Source organism: Dama dama, chromosome 6, assembly GCF_033118175.1.
Source record: "Dama dama isolate Ldn47 chromosome 6, ASM3311817v1, whole genome shotgun sequence".
NCBI classification, from domain to species: domain Eukaryota; kingdom Metazoa; phylum Chordata; class Mammalia; order Artiodactyla; family Cervidae; genus Dama; species Dama dama.
Genome location: NC_083686.1, coordinates 44,102,782 through 44,129,625, shown reverse-complemented (window position 1 = coordinate 44,129,625; position 26,844 = coordinate 44,102,782). Strand labels below are relative to the sequence as shown.

At 41.9% G+C, this 26,844-nt stretch overlaps 1 long non-coding RNA gene across 1 annotated transcript in view; it reads right to left on the bottom strand.

Moving 5' to 3' along the window:
* Positions 1-26,844, bottom strand: part of LOC133058872 (uncharacterized) — a 100,117-nt gene that overhangs the window by 68,133 nt on the left and 5,140 nt on the right. Inside the window, exon 2 of the long non-coding RNA XR_009693412.1 lies at positions 13,363-13,422. This is a non-coding gene — a long non-coding RNA (uncharacterized LOC133058872). The remainder of the gene's footprint in view (positions 1-13,362; positions 13,423-26,844) is intronic.

Genomic DNA, 26,844 nt, shown 5'->3' with positions numbered 1-26,844 from the left:
TCATGGAAAATACAGAATCCCAAGCCCTCATGCTAGAGGTGATGGTTCAGGACACCCGAGGAGGGTTTGACAATGTGTTTTTAACAAGTACCCTAAATGATACATCCCTAGGACTTTTTGCCACTTAGGGAAATAGTGAATTAGAGTTTGCTATGCCTTCTTAGACCTGGCAATTTGGACTTTCAGCCCCTTTCTAAAGGGAAGGTCAATCCTTTTGTCCCAGTTAATTTCCCCTAGTTCAGGTCCCAGCCAGTTCTTAACCATCCCATCTTTCTTCCACATTCCCAGCATGTCTTATAGACAGGGCACCCTAACCATGATACTTCTTTTACCCAGAAAGACCTCCTTGACCCACAGTTCTGACACTTGACTTACAGAGAACCATCTCGACCTAAGAGTCCCTACCCTCACCTGCTGAGAGCTTCTTGGATCGGTTCCCCTGGACAATACTGTGGGCCCAGACAAGGATGGAATTCTCCACATTTCATGCACATGGTGGCTTTCTATCTCTGGGCCTTCCTGAAAGGGCACCAGCTCTTTATACCCATTAGCTTCTTTTGGCCCTTGTTGGCAACTGACTCTTTGGAGGACAGCCTACAATGTAAGCAAGCAGCCTATTATGATAATTCTTCCTCTTCAAAACAACATACAAATATGGCCTAAATCACACTTTCATGCACATGCCTATATTCCCAAATATTTTGTTGTCTAATGCATACAAAAATTTTCTATAAAAATTAACCATAAATGTACTTATTTAATATCTTTTTAAAGTTATTTTATGAACACAATAAATATATTGAAATTTTTCTTTCTGTTTATTATCTCTCCCAGAATACAGCCCATACCCTCAACTTTTTTCTGACTTAACCTTCACAGCACTAGAATGCACAGATATAGAGTCAGCAATCAACAACTGATTACAACATTAATTAATAAAATAAATGAGGGACTTAAGTTGTATCACAACTGAGTGATAGTAAGAATTTGTAATAAATCACAAAGACTAGAATGCTTGAAAATCATCTACTAGAGGAATTTAATATATCAACCATGAATATCAAGGAAAAAGAAAGGTCTGCATCTGTAGCTCTTTGAGTCATGCTAGACATCGAAGGAGATCAAATATAATATATTTGATAAGTGAAAAATCAAATCAATAAAAACACGACAAAACCCAAACTTCCCCCTCCTGCCTGAAAATAATGTATGTGAACACTGGTGGAAATCTAGAAAGAGGTGCTCTGCATGTATACATTGGCACGGATCTAATGTGGAAGTGGTTGGTTGATTTAGGGCTGGTAAAGCTGAGGAACATAGCAAGGAGTTCTACTGTCCAGGAATTCAGCTCCTGGAGATTCCTCTTAAATATCATGATAGTCTTCTCCGAAATGCTTCATTTAAAATCAATTGCATTCTGAAAAACAGAAATCTTTTAACAGGAAAGCGATGGGGCTGATACTAGTAAATGAGGGAACAGTCATTCACTAAGCAGTGGTCAAGAATTTCCTTGCCCTTGCAGGAGACAGGGGCTTGATCCCTGGGTCAGGAAGATGCCCTGGAGAAGAAAATGGCAACCCACTCCCGTTTTCTTGCCTGGGAAATCCCAGGGACAGAGGAGCCTGGGGGGCTACAGTCTACGTGGTGGCAAAAGGGTTGGACACGACTTAGTGACTACAACAAGCACTCAGTACCTCCCAAGCTCTGGGCTTGGGGCTTCAGTCTGAACTGCAGCTTACACACGACAAAACTAAAGCTCCTGGAAGTACCATGTCCCAGGTCACCCGGGGGCAGTCCTGATCCTAATCAAGGTCAGTCTGACTCCAGAGACAAAGTCCTTTCCCAGCATCAACTGACCATTTCAAGTCAACAAAAAAGCTACTGAGCGCTTGTGTCAAGCACAGTTCTAGCATTGAGGCATGGCATGGAGCACAGATAAGACCCTGGCCTTCAAGGAACCTACATCCTAAGGATCCTTAAATCTTCATTCAGGTTATTGAAGATATTTTTTAAATGTCTGGAGAGCCACTGAGAAAGGAATGACAAAGCTTAGCTCTAAATCAACAAGAACCCCATCCAGAGATATTCTGCAGTAATTTCTATAAGACTCACTAGAACCAGGGCACTTTTTTCTTTATTTCAAAAATCAGTGAAAGGTAGGGAAGATATGCAGGCACAGAATGATATTAGAAAAGATCTAATTAATGTCTCATAAATGTTAATTTTATGATACATCTGCAACTGCTACTACTCCACAGAACCAAGCTCTATTATACATCTGTAAACAGCAGGGTCCACTTTGGTAATTGTTTGTGTCATATTTAATAAAAAGCAGTCATATTCTCCACTCCGCACAGACACTCCATGTAGCTGCAGTTTTAATTCTTATTGTGGCCTCCCTTGACCCCAAACATCCAAAGTCTTTGGAGAAGAGTTTAGAGTAGCCAAAACTATAAACGAAATTGAACTTTAGCAAGCCATTTCCAAGAATCTCCAAAGTCTGTTTAAATAATTGAGCAATGTAGGATCATTCTTGAATATCAAACAGATCTTCTTCATCTATTTTTGTTTTAAAAATAGAATGAAAATTGACTCAGGATTATTGTCTTGAGATTTAGTATCATAGTCACCTAAAGATTCAGGGTAAGCATCAACCTTAATTTTGGAAAAATTTACTTTGATCCCTGTAGTGCCAAGAGATCTTGCCTTGGAATGAGAAAATTAGCAATTTTGAGCATGATCTTATATTGCCAAGGCCAATATTACAGAAAATATTACCATCTTATTCTTGCTTATTCCAGTCCCTTCCCAAATACCTCCTGAAGAATACTCCTAAAAGTGAGCCATCTAGGGATTTGAGGGCAATTGGAGGTACGTTTATTCATTTGTAGCTTTTTTTTTTTTCAATCTAAACACATTCTTGCTATGCAAAAGAATGATTCAGGGGTTTAAATGCTGAGGCTCTTACCCTTTATAAACTGGAAAAAAGAAAGAAAGAAATTCTCTTCTCTGCCTCACCTACACCTACTGGTCAAGATTCTTCCAGTACTCCATCCTGTCTCCAGAAATACACAGAAATACACACAGACGAGGGATACTGTCTATATCCCATAACTATAAATGGAAAGTATTGAGGGAAGAATAAGCCATCACTAAAAGCAAACATTATCTAGGAAACCATGCCTGGAAAATTGCTACGGATTATTACAAACCTTCCTTTTTTCCTAAAACATTTATATCACTTCCATAGGTACTCAAAGAACTTACACTTGGCATTAAAAAGAAAAAGAAACCATTTATATATCTATTTCTTTCCAGTGATTTTTTAAAAAATAAACTTTACTTTTGAAACAGCCTAAGGCTCACAAGAAATTATAAAAATTGTAGAGTGCCTATGGACCCTTCACCCAGCTTCCCCCAATAATAGCATGTTACACAGACTTGGCTCATTGTCAAAGCCAGTACATTGATGCTTTTCAATATTATTAACTCAGGTAGAGTCTTTATTCAGATCTCACAAGTTTTACACACATTTTTTCTTTTTCTGGTCTGTTGTTATATGAAGTTTTACCACAAGTGTAGACTCAAGTAACCAACCCCTTAATCAGGATACAGAACTGTTCTGTCACAACAAAGAAATTTCCTAGTGTTCTTACTTAATTGTCATACCATTCTCCCAACACTGTTCCCCTAACCACCTATCTATTCCCCATTACTATAACTTTGTCCTTCGGAAGCTGTTAAATAATCACATAGTAAATAAGCTTTTGAGATTGACTTTTTGTGTTTGCCCTTAAGATCCAACCTTTACATTGATTTTTTTTCCCCCTTGGCCATGCCGTGCAGCATGTGGGACCCTAGTTTCCTGACTCAGGGATGGAACCCTTTTCTTGGAAACACAGAATCTTAACCACTGGACCTCCAGGTAAGTCTCTACATTGATTTTTAAAGTTCACTTTAGCAAAACTTAAAATAAAACCAAATGATCACTGTATGATCAAAATTTATTTGTTTTCCACTTTCACTATTTAGGAAAAAAGCACTCAGAATAACTAGTGTTTCGTTTTAGTCCCATTTTTTAAAAGAGAATGATTACACATGCAATTTGGAATGAGCTGAAGAGCTGCTAGTGGAGGAAATCAGGAAGACACGGTTTTGGAGGCTTTGGCAAGTTGAAGCATATTATTTTGGCCTCCAAAAAACTATGATGACATTGGGATCACTGAGACCACAAGAATTTTGGCTTATTGCTCAAATAGTCATTACTATTTGTGGAAAGCAGACTAAAGTTTTGAAGACAACATCTGCAATAAGAGTGAGTTTAACAGAACCCTGAACTTGATCAAATGCCAATTATTACAATATTTCTGTATCTGTAATTAGGAATACCATCTAGGAAAAGGATCTGGTTTTCACAACCATTTCTACCATTAATAACGGAGCACGCTTGCAAAGAGTCTATTAAAATATGTTTATTACTCCTTTCAGAATTTTAAATGCTTGGATTTTAAGCCTTTAATGTAAAATCTGTATGAAGCTAAATTTTAATAAGTTGAGTCAGTTCTTCATGGCAGAAAAAGCATTTGTGGAGAATAAAAAATAATTCAGATAAATCGACTTATAGGACTCTTCATAGCATGAAAACTACTTCAGAAATTCGGTAGAAAGTTATACCCAGGAGCTATTAAATTGTCCTCTAAATATATGTAAATGGGAATGCCCAGTTAACAACTACAGGAGCAGGCACATCTCCAATGGGTATTCCAGGGCTTTCCACCCACAGGCTCCTGTAACTACTTCTGACAGTGTATTTGGCTTTGAGCCTGAACCACCTGCTCTGAGGACACAACTCTGAGCTCTTCACTCAGACTTCCGTTGATCACCTCCCCTCACCTTTCAAACTATTGCAACCTTGGCCATGCCGCCAGGGGCTAGGCAGACTCCTGTCTTGAAGGGATCCAGGTTTTAGGAGGGTACAACACCCCTGTACTACCAGAGGCCAGCAGTCTGTCAGGACATACATTCCATCAGATCCTAAGTCTAACCTACAAATCACAACCTTTCTGCACATGTCCAGGTGCCTAACAGACGCTATGTCCCTGCAGCTGGACAGCTCTCTTCCCAAGCATCAGGCCCAGTGATGGGGAAGAGGTCTTCACACGGGGTAACCAGTTAGGGGGCTAACCCAGCAGCGAGAATGAAGATCCCATGGAGGGCAGGGGAGAGAAGGGTGTACCCAGAGTATGGTCTTAGGAATAGTGGCCATTCCAGAAGGCGGGCAGAAAACTGGCCACGGAGAGGTACAACAAGCCACATCAAGTGGTCTTCCCAGCAGAACAGATTACGAGGCAATGAGCAGCTGGAAGTGGCAAGATGATGGAGATCCAGCCAGTGGCCAGTGTCGGGAAAGTCTGGAAGCAGACTATTGAGGCAGGAGAAGACTTAGGGGAACACAGAATTGTCCTTGTCATTGGCTCTGGAGTACACATTTTGAGTTGGAACACAGGTAGAAGGTAAGGAAGGGAAAGGAAAGGCCAATGAAACTGACGGGCAGCCTACTAACTCAGTGCTTTGATCTCATTTAATCCCCACAATAACCATGCAAACTAGGAATTATTGTTCCCATTATGCAGGAGAGAAAACTGAGGTTCAGAGAGGCTATCTAGTTTTGCCATCACAACACAGGTAACATATGGGGTAGCAGAATTTGAACTCAAGACAATCTGACTCCAAAGATATTGTTGCTATATTCACACTGTCATTTGTCATATTTATGACTATTTAATGCGAACTCTTTGAGAACACAGCCCCCCAAGTGCATAGTTCTCCTCACGTCATTTGCTTTTCTTCCTCCTTAAACTGTATTATATCATAAATTAGAGACTTTTAAGGGCTTCTCAGGGGCTCAGAGAACAACCCACCTGCCATTGCAGAAGATGCAAGTTTGATCCCTGGGTCAGGAAGATCCCCTGGAGAAGGAAATAACAGCCCATTGTTGCCTGGGAAATCCCATGGACAGAGATGCCTGAAAGGCCAGGGGAGAGGGTCACAAAAGAATGGGATACAACTTAGCTACTAAATGACAACAAAGAGACTTTTAAAAATAGCATAATTCACTTCCAGTGGCTCTGAGAAGGGAGTAGAGTCAGACCTAGCTAGATATGGTATTTGGAGGCAGCAGAGTGCTGGATGAACAAGCTAGACCTTAGCTTCTGAAGGGTCCCCAGGAGATAGAGAAATACCAAAAGCAGAGACCAAAACATGAAGAATGGAGCTGGGGTGTGTCTGGTAAGCCCAGGCTCATTGCAGAAAACCAGACTGCTCCAACAAACTTTTCTCAGCATTCCACAGGCACACAGTGGAGTCAAGTGGCTCTAACAGGCGGCTGGCTTCAGCCCTAAGAAACTGGGAGGAGGATATATACATTTATTGATGGGGGGGGGGGGGGGCACAAATATCCATTGTAACTCTCTTGGCTTTTTAAAAATTTATATTTTATGAAGTATAAAGGCATTTTTAAGATCGCTGAAAAGAATGTAATTTAAATGGATTTCTAATTTCCCTCCTAAATTTCATCCTTTCAATAAAAATAGCTCATGTATTTATGTAATATAAATATTTTCAAATAAAGAGTAATCAGAGAAGCATCCTTTCCAGTTTTGATCACTGTCACCACTGGAACGCCCAGGTAATGTAATTTTTAAAATGAAGGATGCAAGTTTATTTGGTATTTTAGAGCACCACCTGGTGGATTAGTTAATAATAACAGCCCAGAACAAAAAAGAATCAAAATGGCTCTGGAACACTTGGTGATGGAATCCTGTGAGGCTTATCCCTTCTCTACGGCTCTCATCCCCTTCCTCTCTCCTCTTCTCCCTCTATCACTTCCTATCCAATCTCTCCTGCCTCTGTTTACACTTTAAGCTTGTCCCACCACATCAGTACTGCTGAGTCCTCAAAGTGGCTAAGGAGCTCGCTTACTTATCAGTTCAGTTCAGTCGCTCAGTCGAGTCCGACTGTTTGTGACCCCATGGACTGCAGCACGCCAGGCTTCCCTGTCCATCCCCAACTCCCACAGCCTACTCAAACTCATGTCCATCGAGTCGGTGGTGCCATCCAATCATCTCATCCTCTGCCGTCCCCTTCTCCTCCCACCTTCAATCTTTCCCAGCATCAGGGTCTTTTCAAATGAGTCAATTCTTTGCATCAGGGCCAAAGTATTGGGGTTTCAGCTTAGGCATCCAGTCCTTCCAATGAATATTCAGGACTGATTTCCTTTAGGATTGACTGGTTGGATCTCCTTGCAGTTCAAGAGATTCTCAAGAGTCTTCTCCAATACAACAGTTCAAAAACATCAATTCTTCAACTCTCACATCTGTACATGACTACTGGAAAAAACATAGCTTTGACTAGATGAACCTTTGTCAGCAATGACTCTGCTTTTTAATATGCTATCTAGGTTGGTCATAGCTTTTCTTTCAAGGAGCCTGTGTCTCTTTTAATTTCATGGCTGTAGTCACCATCTGCAGTGATTTTGGAGCCCAAGAAAATAAAGTCTGTCACTGTTTCCACTGTTTCCCCATCTATTTGCCATGAAGTGATGGGACCGGATGCCATGATCTTGGTTTTCTGAATGTTGAGTTTTAAGCCAACTTTTTCATTCTCCTATTTCATCAAGAGGCTCTTTAGTTCTTCTTCACTTTCTGTCATCAGGGTGGTGTCATCTGCATATCTGAGGTTATTGATATTTCTCCCAGCAAACTTGATTCCAGTTTGTGCTTCATCCAGCCTGGCATTTCACATGATGTACTCTGCATATAAGTTAAATAAGCAGGGTGACAATATGCAACCCTGATGTACTCCTTTCCTGTTTGGGACCAGTCTGTTGTTCCATGTCCAGTTCTAACTGTTGCTTCCTGACCTGCATACAGGTTTCTCAAGAGGCAGGTCAGGTGGTCCTTTAAGAGTTTTCCACAGTTTATTGTGATCCACACAAAGACTCTGGTGTAGTCAATAAAGCAGAAGTAGATGTTTTTCTGGAACTCGCTTGCTTTTTCAGTGATCCAGCGGATGTTGGCAATTTGATCTCTGGTTCCTCTGTTTTTTTCTAAATACTTATGCCTGATTTCAAAAAATCTAATTAGTTTCTAAATTTCAAGTAGAAAGGCAAATATACTTAAAGTTGCAAAATTCAACTTCTTTCAGAGACTGAATCTTTCTGTCCAGGGACAGGTTTGTATCTTCCAGAGAGGAGTTTTCATTTGTCTGTTTTACATAGAAATCAGGCTTCCCTGGTAGCTCAGACAGTAAAGTGTCTTCCTACAATGCGGGAGACCCTGGTTCAATACCTGGGTCAGGAAAATCCCTTGGAGAAGGAAATGGCACCCACTCTAGTATTCTTGCCTGGAAAACCCCGTGGACTGAGGAGCCTGGTAGGCTACAGTCCATGGGGTCACAAAGAGTCGGACACGACTGAGCGATTTCACTTTCACATAGAAACAGTCACTCTGTTAGAACCCCTTGTTCGTATTTTATCTGTAAATAATGACTAACGTTGACTAACTTATACTGTTTTAGCCAGTTGTCCTGGCTAGATTAAATTTCCACTGACTTTTGAGAAAGAGAAGGCTGGTTTGGATTAAGTGTCTTAAACACCTCTGATTGCAAACGACCCACAAGTAATATGAATGAATAGGCGAGGAGGGGCAAAGACATTGGGAGTGTGGAGACTGGGGATCCAGAGACCGCATGACTTGTCCACAGGTGTAGACATTAACCCAATCTAGCCAGCTCTTCCAGTTATTAAAGGGAAGCCAAAAAAACTCAATTTTTATGAGAGATCTTTCTGTGTTTAAATGTTAGCAAATTTTCCCAAAAATGTCTGCAGTCCAGAAGTGGCCCATAGGCCAACCTCTGGTTTGAAGCTGTGGGATTTTGGACTTCATTCACTGGATGATAGAATATGAGTAAGTAAGCAGTCGACAGCTGAAACCCAATCTCTGAACAGATCACTTTTCCCCATGTCTAAGGACCCCTACCACCACTCAATCAGCCAGTCTGTATAATTTCCCCCTGTTTCTAAACAAAGTCTTATTACATGATCATGGAGCGTTAAGAGGTCCTGGCATTAACCTTTTTTATCCCTGAGACTGTCCATGTTCCTTGAAATAATCCAGGGCTCAGATTTTGGCCCCAACAAGAAACAGCTGAGCAGAGCTGGGAAAAGTAGCTGTGGCACTAATGGGCTTGAAGTTTACATTGCATTTCCAAAAAAAAATAATATGCAAGTTTTAAAATATATTTAAGCTAAAAATACCTTAATTCAAATTTGGGCCATCTTACTCTGCAACAAAGCTTTCTCATCCACACACTTTACCGTGGGAACCAGAGGCAACCAATCACTAATCAATTCAGGAAAGATGATGACATTATTTACACATTTTAAAGGGAAAATATTAGCTTCCTTCCTCAGAGTTTTCTGGGGAGCAGTGAGGGGCATTTTTTGCTGTTTGTTTTGATATGGACATAATTAACATAGGACACAATCACAATATTTTAAAAATAAGTATCATGGCAAAAAAGACTTGAAGGATGTCTGTCTTCTTGAGCTACCATGACAAATATCATAGACAGTGTGACATAAACCACAGAAATTCATTTCTTCATAGTCCTGGAGGTTAAATCCAAGATGTAGATGCAGGCTAATTTGGTTCCTGAGGAAACAGTGACAGACTTTATTTTGGGGGGGCTCCAAGATCACTGCAGATGGTGACTGCAGCCATGAAATTAAAAGACGCTTGCTCCTTGGAAGAAAAGTTATGACCAACTTAGACAGCATATTAAAAAGCAGAGACATTACTTTGCCAACAAAGGTCTGTCTCGTCAAAGCTATGGTTTTTCCAGTAGTCATGTATGGATGTAAGAGTTGGACTATAAAGAAAGCTGAGTGCCAAAGAATTGATGCTTTTGAACTGTGGTGTTGGAGAAGACTCCTGAGAGTCCCTTGGACAGCAAGGAGATCCAACCAGTCCATCCTAAAGGAGATCAGTCCTGGGTGTTCATCAGAAGGACTGATGTTCAAGCTGAAACTCCAATACTTTGGCCACCTGATGCAAAGAACTGACTCATTTGAAACGACCCTGATTCTGGGAAAGATTGAAGGCAGGGGGAGAAGGGGATGACAGAGGATGAGATGGCTGGATGGCATCACTGACTCGATGGACATGAGTTTGAGTAAACTCCGGGAGTTGGCATGGACAAGAAGGCCTGACGGTCTGCAGTCCATGGGGTCGCAGAGTCGGACACGACTGAACTGGGGGCTCTTTCCGGCTTCCAGACTGCCACCATCCGGCTGTGTCCTCACATGGCCTCTTCTCATTGCATGAGTATGGAGCGAGCGCCCTCTGGTGTCTTTGCTTGTAAGACACGTCCTATCAGATGGGGCCTTAAAACCTCATTTAACTTTACTTCTTAAGGAATCCCATCTCCAGTCACAGACATGCTGGGAGTTAGGGCTTCAGCATATGAATTTGGGGCGCGGGAACCCAAACATTCAGCCCATAATAAAGGAGCTCCATTGTACTTCCTTATCATTTGCGGAATGCCTCTTGAGACCAAAAGAGTTAAATCACCTACATTTTTAAAATCAGAAGTTCTAACGTTGGATTCTTTTTTTTGCCAGTTTTTTCAAATCCCTTTACCCTGACCTTCAATCTTTTCAAGCTCTAATAGGTATATTTGTGGTTACCACTACATACCACTACCACTACCACCTAGCCTTTCATATTTCAACTGGGTCTCTGAAACAACTCTTCCTTTATTGCTAAATAATTTCCAAGTTTTAGCTTTCCCAAAGTTTCAAACAGTATACTTTATTGTTTACTTATAATGTAAACAACAGGTATGACTTTTTTTCAAAATTCGCTTCAGAACTCTAGGAAGTCTTCATTTTCTAATTCCTATTAGGAGCTTGGAAGTAACAGCATTCTAGATGGCTCAATTTTATCTTTGTTCTTTGGGGAATGAACTACCTGACCAAACAAATCTGATTTTGAAGAATAATAGACATATTTTCAGCTATTTATGATTTTTTTTATTAGTTGGAGGCTAATTACTTCACAACATTTCAGTGGGTTTTGTCATACATTGATATGAATCAGCCATAGAGTTACACATATTCCCCATCCCGATCCCCCCTCCCACCTCCCTCTCCACCCGATTCCTTTGTATTTATGATCTTTTAAAAATAGAATCCCTTTAAATACTTTTTTGAAAAAATAGTGCAAAATGCCTCAGATGCCAGACATTAGTCAATGGTCTTGCTTCTCCCACTTCCCCTCTGTAAGCCATGTCCATCCTACCTTCTGGCTATAGCTGATTAACAGACAGCTGACCCAAGGCTGGACTGTTTTTTTTTTGTTGTTCCAGCTCAGATTTCTTTCCCCACAGGAATTAGGAAGAAGGACAGAGAAAGCCGAAGGCAGTAAGATATGAATGCTGGATTTGAACAGACTTGTCAGCCAAGGGCACCATCGGAGGGCAAGGCAGATGAGTCAGGTCAGCACAGCCAAGGAAGCCGCTCTCAGACAGGGGGAGGAATAAAGCAGGTACACAGAGCAAAGCAAAGACCAGTGGCCCCTGCAACCGAGGAGACTTGCTCCACGGCTCCCATTTCTCATCCTCCCAAGCCTCCACGACAGTTACGTGGAGTCAGTTCCTTACTGTCTTAAAATAGAGTGGATTCATAGAAAATCGGGGGACTAGTGAGGCTAGCTGATGACTGCCACTGAAAAGACAGTTCCCCAGAGGAGCGGCCCCGTGAGGAGGAGCCAGGGTTGAACAGTCAGCAGAGGGATTGGGGAACGGTGATCAGTCAAGAGCCTTAACTGTGGTTTCCCCTGAAAAGAACAGGGGCGACAAAGTAGGTTTGGGATTGACTAGTTTGAATACTTTCAGCATCTCCGGGGCGCAGGAGCTGTCCCCAGTTGTCTGGTACCTGGTCCTGACGTCACTAGGACGAGTGGGCCATGGCCCAGAGTGTAAGAGCCTGATCACAGAGATGGTCGGCGGTGTGGACTCCGGATTGGTTGGCTTGTGTTGCAAAAGTGTGCCCTGGAGGGAGGGCTCCTCCCGGTGGGTGGGGAGGGTAGAGGGCCAGTGAGGGAGGCAGGGGGTGAAGGAAGGTGACTGAAGTATATTACTGGGTGGTCCAGAACAAGGCATGTCCAGCATATGCATGTAGGCAGATATTAAAGCACCAAATTTACAGACATTAGAAGCAAGGTTAATAACATGTGTATCCAAACGTACTTTAAAATAGGAACTTGTCCAAAGTTGTAGAGCTAATTAGAGGTAACAGCAGCACTAAAAACCCAGTTCCTTGCTAACATGCCACACGCACTCTATTGTACCTCCACAAACCGTCCACTGGTCTGGGGGTTCGGTCTCTTAATACGGCACATGCATGCGTGAACATGAAGTCACCTTAGTCACGTTTGACTGTGCAATGCCATGGACTGTTGCACACCAGGCTCCTCTGTCCACGGGATTCTTCAGGCAAGAATACTGGAGTGGGTTGCCATGCCCTCCTCCAGGAGATCTTCCTGACCCAGGATTGAACCCGGGTCTCTTATGTCTCCTGCACTGGCAGGGGAGTTCTCTACGACTGTTACCACCTGGGAAGCCCAGTATGGTGCATAGGACTCCACAATGACAAAAGCAAAAGCCCTCGAAAGGATTTTTTTTATTTTCCTTGGAAGAGAAAATATCACTTCTGAAGCAAACTCCCAAGCTACAATAGTGCTATTCCATTCAAGTAATAACACAGAATTCACATGTATCCATAATATCAACAGTTATTCTTCAGTCATTTGGAATTGACATTACATATCATGGCACGGTTAATCTTTTGCAAAGATACAGAGTGGTTTTCCTGTTTCTCAGATGCTATTAAGGTGGTGATCTGACTACGCCACTGTGAGATCAATAGTCTTTACTAAAGACTGATAGGTGAAGCTTCTCTTGAAAATACCCATTCACCTTGAATCTCCCTACTTTGACTTCTGAATCTGATGAACTCAGACACATTTTGTTCCTTATGATCTACTCTCATTTTCCCATTGTATATATGAAAAAAAAGGCATATTTACTTTCCTAAATATGCATCAGTAAGAAGTGATAACCTTGGGACTCAGATCCAGGTCTGTGTGTCTTCAAGACACACGTGTTTCTCAACACCCCCTGCTGCCTTCCACCACAGTAAACATTTATTGGAGATTATTCCGAGCTTCAAGTCAAAACTATCAAATGAATTTGTTAATGAGTCTTTTAAAACTGTAAGAACTATCTATAGAAAATGCCTACCTTAGGAAGTTGCATGTTTCTTGATATTGTTGTACTCTGTACAAGAATACAATAAAAATCCTAAAAACAAAATTAGAAAGAATAAATCTTTCTCCTTCTCTCCACACATATATACTCCACACACACACACACATACACAAATTCACACACGTGCAAGACTACACATACACAGATACACACACACACACAAAGCAGCCTTGTAAAGTCATCTGCTGTATTTTCCTCTGACCGAGACACATGACTTGAATTTTTAAAAATCTCATACACCTCCCCTGGGGTGCAGATTTGTTTAAGTAAAAAAGTTCATCATTTATTTCATGAATACATTTCAATGACAGTAATATTTTTAATGTATTTCCACTTTCACTTAAAAGTAAATACACGATGGTTTCAGACAGCCTTGATTTGTCAAAGTAAATCTTTAAAAATAAACCTTTCTGGACTTCTCTGGTGGTGCAGTGGGCAGGAATACACCTGCCAATGCAGGGGACACAGGCTCGGTCCCTGACCTGGGAAGATTCCAGATGCCTCAGGCAGCCAAAGCCTGTGCACCACAGCTGGTGAGATGAGCTCTCGAGCCCAGCGCCCATAAGCCTCAACTGCTGAGCCCGCATGCTGCAACTGCTGAAGCCTGCATGCTGCAACTGCTGAGCCCGCATGCTGCAACTGCTGAGCCCGCATGCTGCAACTACTGAGCCCGCATGCTGCAACTGCTGAAGCCCGCATGCTGCAACTGCTGAGCCCGCATGCTGCAACTGCTGAAGCCCGCATGCTGCAACTACTGAGCCCGCATGCTGCAACTGCTGAAGCCCGCATGCTGCAACTGCTGAAGCCCGCATGCTTAGAGCCTGTGCTTCAAAACAAGAGAAGCCACTGCAGTGAGAAGCCTGTGTGCTGCAGTAAAGAGCAGCCGTCTCACCAAACTAGAGAAAGCCTGTGTGCGGCAACAAAGACCCAGCACAATCAAAAATAAATGTTACTTCATTATAAAAAATGAAATAAACTTTTTCCTTAATTTTTAAATTGCATGATTTTTACCATAGAAATTGTGGTGACATTATTAACTGCCTTCAAACAAGTTAATTTATGTGATAGATGACATTTTTCCCATAAAGTACATAAAACTAGATAAAAAGATAATGGAACATAAATATATAAAATACTTTTTAATACAATACTCAGTTTTATCCTCTAGCACTAATATAAAAATATATATAAAATTTGTACACGGACAGTAAAGAACTATACTATGCTGTATTTTCTGCACACTGGGATGTGTGCACGCCAATCATAAACCAAACTCCAGCTAAAGACTAAAGTATAAGGCATAGAGAAAAACAAAAAATACAACAATGAATAACTAAGCATCTTTCTCTGCTGTTCAAACTGAAACCAAGATAGGATCACTCCTCTGCTTTTTTCTATTTCAAACTTGGTTCCTGATAGCAGCATTTGCATTTCATAACTGCTCACTAATTTCCAGAAACAACCTAAGACTTCCAGAGGTCCACTGTGTATCACTCAGGCTGGGCTAGGCTATTCTGCAGGATCAAAGAATGTGAAAAGTTGCAGCAGTATAAAACAACCTTTATCTCTCACTCATGTGCATATCCATGGGCATTACTTGCTCATTGATTGAATCACCAGGGAACCCAAGCCAACGGAGGCTTCATCCTCACAAAGACAGAGGCAGAGAAGAGAGAACAATGGGAGAACAATGGGCTGGCTCTTAAAGCTTCTGCCCAGAGATGACACACACGACTTCCGCTCACAGTTTATCGGCCAAAGCAAGCCACATGACCGAGCCTGAGAGCAGTGGGGTGAGGATGAACAGTCCTTCCACAGAGAAAGACATGGAGGGTGGGGAGCGGTGGAAGAGAGACTCAAGAGAGAGGGGACATATGTAAACATACAGCTGATTCGTTTTGCTGTACAGTGGAAATGAACACAACACTGTAAAGAAATTATGCTCCAATTAAAAAATTTGGGGGGAAAAAAACACATATTTCTGCAAGCTCTAAAAGTACCCTATACCTAGGACCACAGTTCATGAAATAGGCTAGATAGCATCATCTCGTTTGATCCTGATAACAGCCCTTGGCGGTAGGTGAAAGTGGGACCATGCAGCAAAACACTTATCTGTGTGCACTGCTTCTGCTATTCTTGGTCTTCCACGTCAGCCAATCAGAGGGTCCAAGGGGTGGGGCCGAGCCAGACCAAGGCCCATTCAAGCTGCTCTCATACCCACCAGCTTCATCCATCCTCCTTCCTGCCTCCTGAGTCTTCCCAATTCCTTGTCCTTGCCAATATTCCTGGGGACACAGGGGAGGTGAGTGACAGGACTTATCTCCCAGGTCTCAAACACCTCTTGAGGAAGCAAAAAGTGCAGTGCCTTGAATGCCCCCTCCCCGGACCCTTTCCTCCATGCTCCTGGGCCAATCCACGCCCCCAACCCGTGCTGTATATTGTCCTTCGTCCTTGCAAACCCTGCTCCCCCAGGGTGACAGGACACCCCACAAGCTGCCTGTAATGCACTAGGCAAATTAACACCGAACTGACCACCAAGCATGCTGTGTAATGTGAATTTTAAAAAAAAATTAGCTCACAAATGTTTGGAAAATGACATTTACTAAATACAGAAGTTCACAAAATCCAAGTCATCTCAACTCCTAGATTCTAAAGTTCCACTAAATTTACTTTTTCCTCATAGTGTTCTGCCTACCCTCCATTATTCTTATTGAACAAATGTAGAGCAAATTAATTTGTTTTTCATCTTTTGGCAGGTTTTACAGTATTAGAGGAAAATAAAAGTGTTTTATTGATTTGATGGTGAATCTGAAAGGCTTTCAGATCTATCTTCAAGTCAGTGAAGGCTCTAAGGGTATAGATCATCAAAAATAAAATAAAATTTAAGGGCTAAAAACAATGAAGAGAAGGAATAGCTGTCATGTCACTGGAATTCTCTGGAAAACAAACTTCAGTGCTAAATCTACGTGTAAATTTATAGCATAGTGTAATGTGGTACAAACAGTCCCAGAATAGGAAGGAATTGGTTATGCTCAAGGAACAGGGACAAGACGTCCTATGGCTAGAACACTGTGGGTGAGGAGGTCACCGATGCGAGATGTCGGAGGATGGTGTGGTAATTGAAATATTAGGCTCTCTCTCTTCTCCCTCTCCCTCACGTGCAGACGTGTGCACGTGCACACACACATATGTGTCCATGCCCTTTGCCAGCCACTTTGCACCTCCTCTCACAAAAGAGGACGTATTTTTTTCACCCCTGGACTTCGGGTTTGCTGGGACATTTTCTTTGGTCGATGTGATATAAGCAGTTGGCACACAAGAATCATGCTGAGATGCGCAGACAGCCAGCCCCTGGCCACCCTGCAAGAATGTGGCAAACCAGCAGTCAGCAGATTCAGGAGAATGACAGTTGTTTTAAGCCAGAGATTTTATGGTGATTTGCTCTTCAGTATCATTGAGCCAATAGCTGACGACTCCCGATCTTGTGGGACTCTATGCCAGAATGCAAGTGTTGGTTTTATTCCTGGGAGAGGTTTTCAAAGTCAGTGACATTATCTGATTAACAATGAATATATCAAAAACCCACTGCAGCAATTCAGGCAAGAGAAGCTTTGGACTAAAGCAAGAAGATTGACAGAGAGAAGCAGGTGGAATCAAGAAATTTTGTGGTTTGGAGGAGCAGAGAACCAAAGTGGGAGTTGGGGGACTGGGGAGATGTGAAGAGAAGGGAAGGGTCTGTTTGTTCAACGTGAAATTACTAGTGTATATACGTGTGCTAAAGAGAAGAGCTAAGGCAGACTCAGCCCATCCTATGCACATCACTAAATTCACTCCTTTTGTCTGCATAAGAACTCTGCAGAGTAGATTACTTTAACACCTCATTTTACAAGTGGGGCAGCTGAGTCACAGAGAAAGTTATGTGATTTTCCTAAGCTCATGCCCTAGAAGGTAGCAGGGACAAAATTTCATGAAGTCTGACTCCAGGGTCTGTGTGCTTAGTCATTAAGGCACTTTACCACTGGAGCCCAGTTCCCAGGCGTGAGGGGGGACAGGGACTGTGAGCAAAGTGTACTACCCACCATTCCAGTTCTAGAAGGATCCAGTATTAGCCACTGCAGTCGCTGACCTACAAGGTCACCATGAAAGGAATTCAGGATGAGGCATTCTGTGTTTTGGACATATGAACCCCTAGATGGTTAAAATGTATGTCTAAGGAAGAATTTCAGTGATCCCACTGAAATGACATTTTGCATTTCCCACACATAGAAAAGCACTAAATTCATTAACTAAGATATCTGATATTTGTGGCTAGCAGTAACCTTTTGCCAGGATGCATGCTTGACTACATGCATTCTTCAGTCCAAAAAATTCATATATATCCTGAGGGGCTCCTCCCCAGCCCTCTGAAGCAGTTCTTCAGAGCTATCTAAGGGGCTGTCTCCTGGGATATAGCCTTAAGTTCCATAATAAAGCCGAAACTCACAGCTCTCACATTGTGCATTTTTGGGTTTTTTGTTTGTTTTTTTCGGTCGACAGAACCAGGACATAAGGGCAAGTTGGTGTTCAATACACCCAGGTTGGTCTAGCATACAGAATATAGCCAATAATAATATAATCACTTTATACAGTGACAGGGGGTAGCTAGATTTATTGTGGTGATCATTTTGTAACGCATAAAAGTATTGAATTACTATATTGTATACCTGAAACTGGGCTTCTCAGGTGGTACTAGTAGTAAAGAACCTGCCTGCCGATGCAGGAGACACAAGCGACATGGGTTTGATCCCTGGGTCAGGAAGATTTCCTGGAGAAGAGCATGACAACCCACCCCAGTATTCTTGCCTGGAGAGTCCCATGGACAGACAAACCTGGTGGGCTGCAGTCCACAGGGTCATACAGGGTCAGACATGATCGAAGAGACTTATCACACACCACAGCGCATACCTGAGACTGACATAACATGGTAAGCCAATTACAATTCAACTTAAAATTTTTAAATAAAAACATACACTCAGGAGAGCTTCATCCAGAGAAACAGAAGTGAAAGAGAGACTGTGGTTACAGGTAGAGAGAAGTTGTTTGATGGAATCATGACAGAATGATGGGAGGGTTCCTGCTTTATATAAGGCAAGATCATCTGATCAGTGCACATGGGGAGAAGAATTTAGGAGAGAGGAAAACAAGTGAAACAGTCATTTTAGGGAAGGGGAAAGCTAATATATCATGGAAATAGAGTAGAGTTATGGTGCACTGGCCAAGAATCTAAAGAGGAGCTGGCTAACATGCTTGAGTGTTTTTTCTCCACATTAATTATTTAGTTTCAGGTTTAAGAGAGGGAGGGAAACAGGAGAGGGTACAGATATTTGCTGGGGAGTGATCACAGTGACAGAACAAAGAATCTAAGCTGGATATGGAGGGAATAAACAATAGGAGCAGAAAGCATGATAGTAAAAGAAAAACAAAGAGACAAAAAGGTCAGTGTATTAAGGGTCTGGATGATCTAAAATGTGATGACTAGAAAAGGCAAGTTGGAAGCACAGAAGAAAGTAGTCAAGAGATGAATGCCTGCAGGAAAGATTTGGGAGGGAGTCCAGTTATTAGCAACAGAAAGGTTAAAGTTAGGACTGTAGCAATGGCTGAAGGGGAGGGAACCGATTCAGGATCAAACAAGAAAGGTACCAGATGCAAACCCCCTGGAACAATACTAGGGACTAGTGATAAAAGACAATGAAACAGCATTGTGGGCAGTGAATAGGGAGGACCTAGGGACCATCGGTAACAGCAACAGAGGTGGGCACTAAAGTCTGAAGGCACAAAATTCAAAGGAGCTGAGTGTTTAAAGGAAGAAAGAAGAGCTGTCGTCCAAAAGCTGCAATGGGGTGCTAGGAGGACACTCACCCCAAGCTCCAGGGCCTGTGGTATTTGCACTGTAACTATTACTAATAATAACAACAACATAAGAAGAAGAAGAACAACACAACATTGATAATAAGCTGCTTCCACTGGAGAGAATGCAGGTGAGGAGGTGTCCATAGGAAGCACACAGGTTTAAATTAGGCCAGGCAGGTGGTGAGGGCATTCAGAGCAGCAGTTTGCCCTGATAGTCCATCAGTTCCAAATGGCACAGGCAAGAGTTTTGGAAGGTTGGAGAAGAAGAGGAAATTGGGTCAGATGAGCGGAGGTGATGAGTGATGGCAGAGGGCACAGACCCTGTGGAAGCCTTGGAGGCGTGTGGCCTTCTGGTGGAGTGTGAAGCATGACGGGATCAGTTCTGACGAGCTCTTGGAGAGGCGGGGTGTTCAGGTCAAGCAGAACAACGCGGGGCCACTGGGGCAACAGTCCTCTCCTGCTGACCTTAGCAGGGTGGTGGCCTGTGCAGGAAGCCAGGGGGTGAGAGCCTCCTGCATCTGTCTATAGACAGGGAGGGGCGGACAGCGAAGGCACAACAGAGCAGAAAGAATCAGACAATTAATTAATCACAGTTCTGGTTCTATCCTACAACAAAGAATGATTACATACCAGCTTAAGTAGGACAGTGATTAAAGATATTATTTATTAGAAAGTATTGAATCAGTTTGGTTCTTGCTGTGAACTGTAAAACTACAAAATTCCAAACATACTTTTGAAATGAGTTTATGCTCTCAACCACACTGCAACACTAAGGATTTGGCAAATGTACAATTAAAACACACAAATGATCTACTTAGAAGGAATAAGCACAAACAAGATCCTTCTGCAAAGTTCTTTCCTGCTGTGAACATAGATTAGAATCATCAGAACAGAAAGTATTCAGACTTGATTCTGCTGAAAAATGCATTGTGACACTGGCAAGCATTCAATGGTTACTAAAGACAGATAATCTCATAATACATTACTTTGTTTTCAAATACAATATTTCATAATTCAAACATCCATGAATGGATGGCTAGTTGATAAAGTTATAATTTTCTACATAATATAATCATATAATGTATCTATTAAAAATAAGGTAATCTATATATACCAATAAAGGAGAAAAAAGGAAGATAATATCATATAACATATAGAATGCATATGCATTTAGAGAGAGACTGAAAGACAGCATACACATGAAAGAATTATACATGATAATCTTTAGGTGTTACTTCTTGAGGGTAGAAACACTTAATGTTCCATTTTGAAGTTTATGAAGTTTAAACTTCCATCTGAAGTTTATTTTGGATTTATATCCTTTTTATAGCATCTAGCACAGAGGACTGAGGGATAAATAAACAAGTACTATTTATCATGGCCAGCAGAGAATCTCAAGGATCAATCAACAGGTATTAACATTGCTTGAATGAACCCTGCTTGTCCTCTAAGCTTGTCTGAAAACTCACTTCTGCACTGACTAGTGTATTTTCAAAGCTCCTTCATTTCCTGTTTTCAAGTAAAACTGCATTTTCAGCTGGGTGTCCTATGTCCAAATGGTGGTCTGCAGAAGTGGTGACCTAGTGATGCTTGCCGAAATCTATCAGCATGAGTCAGTAATCAAAGGAGATCGTTTCTTGACTGAAGAAGCAGTTCTTTTCCGGGTTAGCAAGGGTGCCCAGAGGAGGGAAGATAGAGAGATAGACAGAATAGGATGGGGTTTTCCCCTTTACTGCCCAAAGCTCTGGGCTGAACAGTGATGGAGAGAGGGTTTAATCATGAAACTGAAGGGCCTGGAGAAGATGCCCATCTCACCCCACAACAGACTGAAAGACTGTAGTACAGGATCAGCTGTTGCCCAGTCCAACCTCGCTCTGCTCACCACACGACAAGCCAGGGAACTGAGGACGAGATGCTGAGGCAAGGAACACGGCTTGACTCGGAAAGCCAGCTGACTGAGGAGACAGCAGACTGACGTCTCCAAATAACACCTTGTTGGGGTCTGGATGCCAGGTCCTTTTATGGATCAGAGACGGGGAAGGGGGTGGGGAACAGAGTAAAAAGGCCATTCAATCTTACAAGCATCTGCTAGAATGGCAAGCCTTAGGCGGGGGTGTGTGAATTTCTTCTCTCCTGGCATCTACACGGAACAGCAGACTGGTTCCAAAGCGGGAAAGGAGTACGTCAAGGCTGTATATTGTCAGCCTGTTTGTTTAACTTATCTGCAGAGTACATCATGAGAAATGCCAGGCTGGATGAAGTACAAGCTGGAATTAAGATTGCCAGGAGAAATATCAATAACCTCTGATATGCAGATAACACCACCCTTATGGCAGAAAACAAAGAGGAACTAGAGAGCCTCTTGATGAAAGTGAAAGAGGAGAGTGAAAAAGTTGGCTTAAAGCTCAACATTCAAGAAACTAAGATCATGGCATCCAGTCCCATCATTTCATGGCAAAGAGATGGGGAAACAATAGAAACAGTGACAGACTTTATTTTCTTGGGCTCTAAAATCACTGCAGATGGTGACTGCAGCCATAAAATTAAAAGATGCTTGCTCCTTGGAAGAAAAGCTATGGCCAACCTAGACAACATAAAAAGCAGAGACATTATTTTGCCAACAAAGGTCCATCTAGTCAAACCTGTGGTTTTTCCAGTGGTCATGTATGGATGTGAGAGTTGGACAGTGAAGAAAGCTGAGCACCGAAGAATTGATGATTTTGAACTGTGGTGTTGGAGAAGACTCTTGAGAGTGCCTTGGACTGCAAGGAGATCCAACCAGTCCATCCTAAAGGAAATCAGTCCAGAATATTCATTGGAATGACTGATGCTAAAAGCTGAAACTCCAATACTTTGGCCACCTGATGTGAAGAAATGACTCACTGGAAAAGACCCCAATGCTGGGAAAGACTGAGGGCAGGAGGAGAAGGGGGTGACAGAGGATGAGCTGGTTGGATGGCATCACTGACTTGATGGACATGAGTTTGAGCAAGCTCCAGGAGTTGGTGATGGACAGGGAAGCCTGGTGGGCTGCAGTCCATGGGGTTGCAAAGAGTTATACATGATTGAGTAACTGAACAAAACTGAACTGATTTGCTAGAATGGCAAGCCTTAGGCAGGGGTGTGTATTAATTTCCTCCTTCCTGCCATCTACAGGTGGACAGGGTTCTGAACAATGGCACTTGAGCTTAACAGTCAGGCAGAGGGGCAGGGTTCTCCGAGGCAGGCCTTTAAGTGTGATTAGAATCACAAAAGCCACCAGAGAAACAGGCCTGCATGGAGACTCAGAGACTCGTCCCTGACACAGCTCCGTGCCCAGACACATTCCCAGGGAAGCAGAAGGGGCTTAGTGAGCAGGCGGGAGGAGAATTTGAGTGGTTAAGTTCATAAACACAGCAGCTACCACCTTGGGAATGCCTGAAATACAGAGGGATATTTGAGGAGAAAAAAACCATGGCCATAACCTGGGCAACAACACTGATAGGACTACATTTGCAATCAAGGCCTGTATGGGGCTCAGATATCAAAGTGTCAGGAGTTAGTCAGCCTGTCCAGGAGTCAAGGTCCATAGCTTCTGCTCTGATGGGGGTAGAGAGGGGAGTAGATTATGTATTCCTTACTTCCAGGATTTTGGCCCCTTAAAAAGCTATGGTCTACAGGACTACATTTAAATTTAGGTCATAACTTCTTTAGCCTACTGCTGAAGACTGCCAAAATACATGGTTTCTCTTTTTAAAATGAAGTTCCTCTGTGCTAATATCATAAAAATTCATGGAATCTTCAATTTATCTTTGAGTTCTGATCCAATTTTTTAATGATACATTTCCACTTGACATTGTGATAGAAACTGTTTTCTTTCAACACTTAATCAAACACTAGTCACATAAAATTCGCTTTTCAAAAGACCCCCATGAACTCAGAATCTCTGAAAATGTTACTTGATATTAAGTTAAATCACTGAGTATACCTAGATAAGAACAGCAGGGTTAAGAAAAAACAATGAAGGCCCAATTGTACTTGCTACAAGTCTCCATTCAGGTACTGGGCTGTACTTTTAGCAAAGCTAAGTCTTAATTTAAGAATGTGCCATAGGCTTTATTGGAAAAGACATAAATAATGGAGTTTGAGCCTGGAAAATGGCAAGCTGGCTCAACTTCTTGGAGCATCATTCGTCAGATCCAGCTGCAAAAGCTAGAAGTTATAAAAAATGCATGCAGGATTTCTTTTTAAGCATTAACACACCACTACTTTAAATGTTGGTTCTGACTGAGAAATTCCTCTCTGCAGGTACTTTTTACCCCTGTAACCTCAGCAAGCTGCCAGGGCCTCGGAGACTAAACAAATTGCTAACTTAAAAATTCATTATAGTATCTGCTCTCTTTCCAAGACATAAAATGTGCTTTATAATTTGCTCTTCTGAATCCCCAGGGACCTTAATCACCAAGGCCCCATGTGCTCATATGACGCCATCTCTCATCTATTATTAATATACTGGACAGTTCTTAAAATGCATCACACCCAAAAGTCCTAAAGTGGGAAGTGAAAATGCCACTAGCCAGCACATTGATTTTCCCGAGGTAAGCAATATCAAAAGTGATGACAAAGATGATATTAACACACCAGAATCCCAGGCAGAAAGTATAAAGGGTTAAACTCTATAGTCTGTATTTACCAAAGATGGTGGCAAACGGATAATGAAGTCCAGGGTGTGAAGTCACTGTTAGAAGTTCATGAATGAAAGGAATTCAGTTCTGTGCAGCTAAGAAACACAATATAAAGTTATCAGGAATAGGATATAAAAGTATGAAATTTAAGACAGCAATATTTTGAAAATATAAAGACATCTGGATATAGGCTCAGAATTAGTATGGATAAAGCAGCTGGCTTCTTATCTTATCACATTTCAATGACTCATAAAAATGGCACATAAATTCAAGATGGTTATAATTCAAGTAGGCCCAGTCAAGACATTGCCACTTAGAAAGGGCCCACATGTGAAAGAAGCAGCATCAGAGGAGGAAACTGACACAGCCTCAGGGTAAAATGGGACCCTTGAGAAAGTGATGAAAGTGTGAAAAATCAGTGTTACTGATATTTTCAAACTAAACCCTTGGAGTCTAGGTCAGTATGAAGAACCAGACTTTCTTTCTCTGAAAACCTGGGTCTTAAATCCGTTCAAAGCACTTCCTTAAAATTAGCTGATAGGCAAATATAGTAGAAATGGATTAAACGGATGAAGGAATAGAGAGTCATAACCAAAAAAACCACAAGAACTCTCATGGATTTTGTAAGGATAATGTTTCCATCCTAAAGAAGTACAGGACTTTCTTCAAATGCAGTCATAGGTGGAGGCAGAGAACAATCTGATTGGAAATGGGAACAAAAGAACTCTGAGAGTTTGGCCAGCAATCATAACCTATTACAGATGAGATCAGAGTTATGCAAAGATAAGAGATGGAAAGGCTAAATTAGGAGTATGATCTGACTATAGCTCTCAGTCTTGATGGTGTTAGCATATGTGATGAGGGAATGTGTCATTCAGACCAGTAATCAGCCTAGACACAGGAGGGTGTGATAAGGCCCCATCACTGGGCAGACATGACTGGTGGGATCAAATCAGTTCCCTTTCCATGTGCTCTTGGCTACGGGGTTTGGATTTATACCAGGCATCCCCTTGGTCTGGATAAAAGACCCCTTGAGATCACCTACATAACTTCAATTTTGTCTTTACTTCGTATCCCTTTGATTACGAATTCAGCCCTTCAGTTACCCTGATGCAAGAAGGATTTATAAAATGATAAAAGCAAGTAATTTGTAGCTGGAAACGGATATTCTCCATCAAAATTAATAAATCAACATTTGGATTACCATTCTCTCATAACTTAACATGAGTCTGTCCTCTCCTCTCATGTCAAGAGGTCTTTCACGAGGCGCTGGTATATAAGTTCCAGAACTACAGATCTAACATCAGACCAGGTGACAGGAATTTTGCCACCCTGTGGGGCATCATGGCAGCCAGTCAGCTAGACCCCCTTAAGTGGCTCTATCTCTCATGTTACCAAAAAGAAAGAAAGAAAGAAACATGTATGAATACATGATCCACTAGTGCGTTTAGCACTAGATGATTGTGAATCAGAAATCAACAACTATACAAATCAACAACTGATACCAAACCCACTACACTCTCCAAGAACAGACCCTCCATCTATTTTGTTTGTTCTGGGCTCTGACATGGTGCCTGACATACAAGGCATGCTCAGTCACTCAGCCATGCCCAGTTCTTTGTGAACCCATGGACTGCTGCCCACCAGGCTCCTCTGTCCATGGGATTTCCCAGGCAAGAATACTGGACTGGGTTGCCATTTCCTCCTTCAGGGGATCTTCCTGTCCCAGAGACTGAACCCGTCTCCTGCACCTCCTGCATTGGCAGGCGGGGTCTTTACCACTGAGCTACTTGACATACATTAGGGACCTGAGAAGTGCTTTTGAATAAATAAAATTTTAAGAAAGGGAAATGTAAAGAAAAAAAGAAAGAATTCAGGTTCCTTCTGGAAGATGAAGCTGCTGGTGAGTCATGATGATTTTTCATATGACTACTGGCCAAGTGGTTTCCATCCTTCTGAGTACTCATAAAAATTTTTGGAGGACAGAGAAAACTGTGAAAAAGATCAGTCATGTAACTGGACAAAATAATACAAGGTGGTGAAGATGCAAGTTGTTCTTGCTTTAATATAAACACAGAATGAGATTATTTAAAAATAGCTTCCTATTTGTATACACCATTCAGCTTGAAGAAAAGAGACATGTGAAGTGAAGTGAAAGTCGTTCAGTCGTGTCCGACTCTTTGCGACCCCATGGAATACAGTCCATAGAATTCTCCAGGCTAGAATACTGGAGTGGGTAGCCTTTCCCTTCTCCAGGGGATCTTCCCAACCCAGGGATCAAACCAGGATCTCCTGCAATGCAGGCGGATTCTATTATCAGCTGAGCTGCAAGGGAAACCCAGACATGTGAAAGTCCACTGTATTTGTCTATTAGTTGACTCAGGAATAAGTAGCCTACAGTGATGAGTTAGAGCCAAAAAATAAAATTGATAGAGAAATAGAATAACGACTTATAAAAAGGTGCATAAAAGAGCTCTCCTTCTGTTGCTTTTAAGTCATCTGAGGAAGCAGACAGATATAAACCACAGCTGATAATTCAGGATGCTCATACCTTTGTCATGGAGACCCAGCAGGACTTTTACACACACTCTGGACACTGTTTTGTCATATTATGCTGTGTTGAAATATTATGAACTCCCTAACGTTGAAGCTATTCCTATGCTGTTAAAAGGTCAGAGTTTAAGGTCCAAGAAAAAGACCTATGAAAATATCTTTTAAAGAGGATATGGTGCTACGTGAAATAAGCCAGACACAAAACAACAACTAATAACAATGATTCTACTTATATAAAGTACCTAGAATACTCAAATTACAGAGACAGAAAGCAGACTAGCAGTTACCAGGAGCCTGGGGAAAGAGAAATGGGGAATTCCTGTTTAGTGGGTACATAGTTTCATTTTGG